This window comes from Trachemys scripta, chromosome 6 (assembly GCF_013100865.1).
Source record: "Trachemys scripta elegans isolate TJP31775 chromosome 6, CAS_Tse_1.0, whole genome shotgun sequence".
NCBI lineage: Eukaryota > Metazoa > Chordata > Testudines > Emydidae > Trachemys > Trachemys scripta.
This window is the reverse complement of record NC_048303.1, coordinates 73,135,042-73,141,695: the sequence shown is the minus strand read 5'-3', so window position 1 is coordinate 73,141,695 and position 6,654 is coordinate 73,135,042.

Here is a 6,654-nt window from a genome sequence, read left to right as displayed (position 1 = left end):
TAGAGTCTGTCTTTTAGAGAGAGAGAGAGAGAGAGAGAATCCTAATTTGGCCCATGGGTACCAATGATAGCTGAGGTGAAAGAGTTCACAAGGTTGATTTGGCTAGATAGGTAAGGCTACATTTATGCTATATCTGGGAGCAGGCCTCGAGGCCAGGCACACAGACTTGTGTTAGCACTTGTCCTAGTGTGCTAAAAATAATGGGGTAGACATTATGGCTCAGCGACTCAAGCCTGAAGGTTGGGGGCAAGCTTGAGCCCAGCCTGAGGTGCAATTTCAAAGCACTGTTTACACATCTATTTTCAGACTGCTAGTGTGAGCCCTGCTAGCACGAGTCTATGGAGCCTGGCTCAGAGACTTGCTCTCAGATGCAATGTAGAGATGCCCTAAAAGTTCCACTGCTTAATCAAAGCTTCTCTGAACTCCTGGGTCTAGAAATAGAGCTGGAAAACTACTGAGAATTGACTTTCTTGCAAGATTACGGATATCAGATGAAAGACCAGGGGTGAATGAAAATAAAGATAACAGGGTTGACTCTGGTGCATGTTCTGCACCCATATGCTACTTTAATGGTTTGTAGAGGCCATAAAGAGGCCACTGTGGGCTAAGGGAGAATATCCTCAATGCAAGGAGCAGAGTACTACTGAAATAAACAGCCCTATGCTGCCCCCCTCACAGCCCTCAGAGTAGGGGCAGATCGTGGAAAGAGATGTATTTACACATAACACTGAGTGCTACAAGGGATCCTGGGGTGTCCACAGGCAGATGTGCCAGACCTTACCATAATTTAGAGCTCCTCCAGGGCTGCTCTAATTTACATGAGGGCTATAACAGCCCCTCGTTCAGGCATAATTCAGGCGATGCAAAAATGGTGTAAAACAACTTTACTCTCTCCCATCCCCCGCTGCACCAGCTGAGCTCTATTCCACAGGAGATGCAATACAAAATCTGCCCCCACAACTTTTTCAGACCTCATACATGGGTCTGTTCCAGTTCAAGGGCAAAGATTTGAGTTGATTCTTAGCTTACTGGAATCAGTTGATCCATTCCTAAATATAGTTAAGTATTTTCCCCCCAGAGGGCAAACAGGAATAAAACCATATACAGCTCCCAGACATAAACTGGGACAAAATAACATGGGAGCAATGGTGAAGAACTGATCCTAAAAAAGTATGGAAATTCAGAATTAAAAATCAAGTCTATCATGTTTTAGGTACACCATGAGTCACACATCTGGTTAGCATTACAATTGGTAATCCAGATGCAACTGCAAATTCAAGGTAGTGGGGCTGATTCTGCTCTCACTTGAACTCATTTCCCACCCAAGTGATACCCTTGATTTCAATGAATTATTCCAGATTTACACTGGTGTACATGAAAACAGAACTAGGCATGTTATATCTAAGTCAGATGATTGCATATCATTTTTAGGTCCAAGTATATTCTGAGCTCTGAGCTGAAGCTGGCTGGTCTTCAGTTTAATCAGTGTAACATAACTATCTATCCACTCAGGATTCCTAACTGAAGCTCCATTGGAATTACAGAAGCCAAATGAATCTGAGTTTGAACAAATCCAGTGGTCTGCATTAAAATGACATAGTGCGTCCAGCTTAGTCGCCTCCCCTTGTCATCCACCACCCTCCACCCAGACTCATGGAATAGTAGGCATCTGGGCAGCATGTGCAGGAGGTTTCTGTGAATGGATGTCAGCGGCTACATGCGCCTGTCAACTAATCATGGTCCAGTTTTGTGTCAGGCTGTACCATTGGTCACTCTAGGTCTAAAGAGCCTTCTTATTGGCTAAGAGGGAGGAAGCTGCATCCCACTTTCCCATTGAATCCAAAGAGGGTACTTACAAATGTGCAAGTCAATGGGAGTTGGGAGCCTACTCACCAATTATGCCATTGAAAATCTCCCCCTAAAACTAACTAATAAGGACTATTTCACTTACACACACAGTATAATGGAATCTTTACCTTGCTGTGGCTTTTATTAAAACTGCATGCTAAAAGGTGCCATTAGCATGGATTCTAAATGAAGTTATACAGTGAGTTCTATTGTTTTGAGAGTATATCATGGATCTAGTGACAGCCCATGGAGATTTATATTGCAGGACGTCCTCAGATATTCTATAGGATTTTTTTACCACAAAAGCAGCCCACAGTTCCAGAGACTTCTCTCTGATGTCTCTTGCGAGAGAAGACTGCTTATTAACTGGTGTAGTATGAGGAATTAACTTACAGTGATGTATTATATCCTGTCATGCTGTAAGCTTTCTATAGTCATTTAAAAAAAATCAAATCCATGCCATTTTTTTTAATATATAATAGTTACTTTAGCAATAGTAAAAGGAACATTTCTTGACTCATCACCAAAAAAAATATAAGATTTTGAGAATGCTGAAATACTAATCAATAATTCTTTGGTTTGGGTTTTTCATATATATTAAAAAAAAGTTCAAAGTGAATGCTTGAATCCCCCAAAGTCTGTAGAAAAAATGAAATCTTCTTCTCCCAGACCACAGTGTGGTGAAATAAATTAGTATAATGATTTATGTTTACGGTTTTAGTCAATTCTGATAGAGATTATAGAGACAAAATGACAAACTGCCTTAGCGGTAAACTTAAATCATGTCAGCCAATCTTTAGTTTTTCCTTACTCTAATTGCTCCTCCTGTTCATTTATCTTCCTATGCAATCTTTAGAAGAAATACTAGTTCAATCAGTGCATGTGCAAACCACCAGAGATAAAAAGTTTAGCCTAATTTGTCTCACTAAATTGTAATGCCTCTAGTAAACAAATCTTTGTTTGAAAAGAGACCAAAGAAATCTAAATAAACATTGCCACAAAATGTTTCCCTCCTATATTTCCACATGAAGTGTTTGTTGATGTTTTGTATATTTTTTGCCTTTTGATTCAACACAGAATGGAAACATGACTGTATATAGCAGCATGCAGGCTATTAGAATTCAGCTACTTATGACATTCAGGCAAAAGATAATTAGTTTAATCATAGAAAAGAAAAATGCAGTGCATCAGAATGAAATACTATATTCATCAATTTTAATATTACCTAATTAACACAGACTTCAACTTTAATTTTTCTTTTCACAGTTGAGGAAAACATTGGGTTTACAACCTTTAGCACACAGAATTTCCTAATTTAAAGAAGAAATCTCATTTTTAATCTATTTACGTTGAGGAAGTATAGTAGGACAAATCATTCTTCCCACTGACGTCAATGGGAGCTTTTTTTGTTACGTTGCTGGAAGCAGGATTAGCCTCCTGATGCTACAAAGACATACATGCTCATTGGGGGACTACTCACAGTGTGTAAGATAACGCATCTTTGCAGAATCAAGCCATCAAATAGTAAACTCAGATTTGTAGCACATAATGCACCATATAGGGTTCAGTGCACCCTTAGCATAAACAAATGCTGCTCATTTGATTTCAATGGAGTTATGCCCCTGGATTTAGCCCATCATGTAAAAAAGCCACAACTGTGCTTCCGCAAGTGCTTGTCTTTTAAAGGTAGATTTTAAAGGGCCTGATCTTGCAATCTTTTTTTAGGCAAAACTTCCATCAATAGGAAAAAATCTCACCTCAGTCAGATAGATTCTGCAAACACACTTGTATAGCTTTACTAACGTGAATGGTCCTATACACTTAAAAGGGACTACTCATGTGAGTAAACTTGCATGCATTTTTAAGTATTTGCAGGATGTGACATCAATCTCTCTGCAAACGTTCAGGAATACATTAGCTTTTATAGGTTTCCAAGTAGCAGCCGTGTTAGTCTGTATCCGCAAAAAGAACAGGTGTACTTGTGGCACCTTAGAGACTAACAAATTTATTAGAGCATAAGCTTTCGTGGACTACAGCCCACTTCTTCGGATGCATACAGAGTGGAATAAATAACAAATTTATTAGAGCATAAGCTTTCGTGGACTACAGCCCACTTCTTCGGATGCATATAGAGTGGAATAAATTTATTTAAATTTATTTATTCCACTCTGTATGCATCCGAAGAAGTGGGCTGTAGTCCACGAAAGCTTATGCTCTAATAAATTTGTTAGTCTCTAAGGTGCCACAAGTACTCCTGTTCTATTAGCTTTTATGTGTTGCTATCTTGGGGAGAACACACAGAGAACAATACAACTTCATAAAACGTGTTTCTATTAATGGTGATCAGAAAGGAGGGGGAACATTTTAAGACAAAACAAAATAATCACAATAGTATTAGTTGTAAGGTTGTTGGCTGGGATATCCTCTTATTTGACAACATGCTTGCCAAATACATTGGGGTGACCAGACAGCAAGTGTGAAAAATTGGGATAGAGGGTGGGGGGTAATAGGTGCCTACATAAGACAAAGCCCCAAATATCGGGACTGTCCCTATAAAATTGGGACATCTGGTCACCCCACAATACATATGTGCCGGGTGGAAAATATGTTTTCTTTGTAATTAAGAAATTAGAGAGTTAAAGATAAAAAGTGAGAGCATCCCTATTTCTGGACGACAGAGACATAACTCATGCCAGATACCTGAATTCTTATCACTTTCTCATTATGCACATTTATCATGGTCATTCATCTACTTATCAAGTCTGCATGATGGTGCAAACATCAAAAAGCACAAACAGCAACAAGACTTCTTAGACAGCATGACTTTGAGCCTGACCTTTCAAACTGTATCAAATATACATCATCTCATCTGTTACACAAAAGATTAAATATCTACAGATTAAAGTCAATAATACAATGTGAAAAAGTCTATGCAATAAAATATTTCTTTTAAATGGTTTATTTCTCTTCTGAGCTGTCTTCGATTTCTTGTTATTCTGAATATGGAGCCAGATTCTCAACTCTTGTAAATTCTTATAGTTCCTTTAAAGCCACGGGAACTATGCTAATTTACACCAGGCGAGGCTCTGGCCTATGGTCTTTACTAACAACAGATATACTCTTTATCCTCCTTCATCCACAATACCATAAAGGGATCTGCTTCTGCTCTCATCTGTGTAAATCCAAAGTAACTCCATTGGAGACAACAGAGCAAAAGCAGTGTGACATCAGAATCAAGCCCTAAACATTTTGCTTGAATATGAATAAAAACTTGATAGGCCATTTTTATCACTGTAAACAGTCATTATCCAGGATCTCTTAATCTGTCTACATAGATGACACGATAAGCAGAGGGGTGTCAGGTTTTGTCAAGGGATCAGCAAGTTGAACAAAACAAAATGATATCCACTGAGACAACTAATTCCAGTCAAAATATATTTCCAAGGAATTTGACTGGCTAACTTTTAGAATTATTAATTCTGAGTTCAAAATTTACTCATCAGGTACATTTGAAATACCAAGAAAAATTAGGAGAGAGTTTTAGAGTCTCTCTTCATATGATTTTAAACAAACTTTTAGAGCAAGGGACTTTGCAGTAGGATTAGGTTCCATTTTCAGCATTGCAGCTGCTATGAAACCTCAGACGTGTTATATACACTGAAAACCATTTGACAGATGTAGCCCTTTTTGTCTGATTACATATCTGGAAAGAGTTCACAACTTTTACAAATGTATGGTTAAGTCAAAATTGTGAGTCAAATTCTTAGGCTATGTCTATACTACAGACCTTACAGCAGAAAACTGTACCACTGCAGCTGTGCTGCTGTAAGGTCTCCCATGTAGCCACTCTATGCCGGTGGGAGAGAGCTCTCCCATCAGCATAATTAAACCATCCCTAACAAGCAGCGGTAGCTATGTTGGTGGGAGAGCATCGCCCACTGACATAGTGCTGTCCACACAGGCGCTTCTGTCAGTGAAACTTTTGTCAATCAGGGGTGTGTTTTTTCACATTCCTGACCGAAAAAAGTTTTACTGACAAAAATGCTAGTGTATACAAAGCCTCAGTGGGAACAAACTTCAGACTGGCAGACTCTTGTAAGCTGTTGCAACATTCAAGTATTTGATATTGATAATTTATTATGCAAGGTGTAAAACTGGTGATCTGAGCCACATGACATGGTTTCTGTTCCCTTACTGGATGACTTAACCTTTACAAACATGAGTAGTGACCAGAGAACTCAATGGGACTTTTATACTTTCCGATAGAGGGTGGGGAGCACTTAGGGGAGGAAGAGGGAGAGAACAGGAGATAAGCTGGGCAAGGGATTTTTAGGATGTTTTAAAGCTTTCCCTTTCATCTTTTCTACAGGGAACAGTGTTATATTTGTGTATGAACTCCACAATGAACATACCTGGGTTCCATCCCAACTGTGAGAAAGACCAACATGAGTGAGATTTATTAGCTATTTAGAAGATGTTACATTTGGTTTTCTTTCTTTCTTCCACCACTGCATCTGTGTCTACCTGCACAGTCCTATTTGCAAAGGGTTGGGCACCTCTTTCTCTCTCTCATTTGAGCAATTGCCTCTGTACGAGGGCTCTAGCCAGGGAGGTTGGGAACTGCTATGTAAGTGTACATTGATTTCAGTCACTGATCTCAGTTTTTAACATGCTTTCACCAACCACTCACCAGTCATTACCTGGATGTAGGTGCACAGTCCTATTTGCCTTGGATGTAATCATCTATCTTTCTCTCTCTCATCTGAGTAACTGCCAGGCCTCTGCTATGTAGGTGTCTCATCCCAT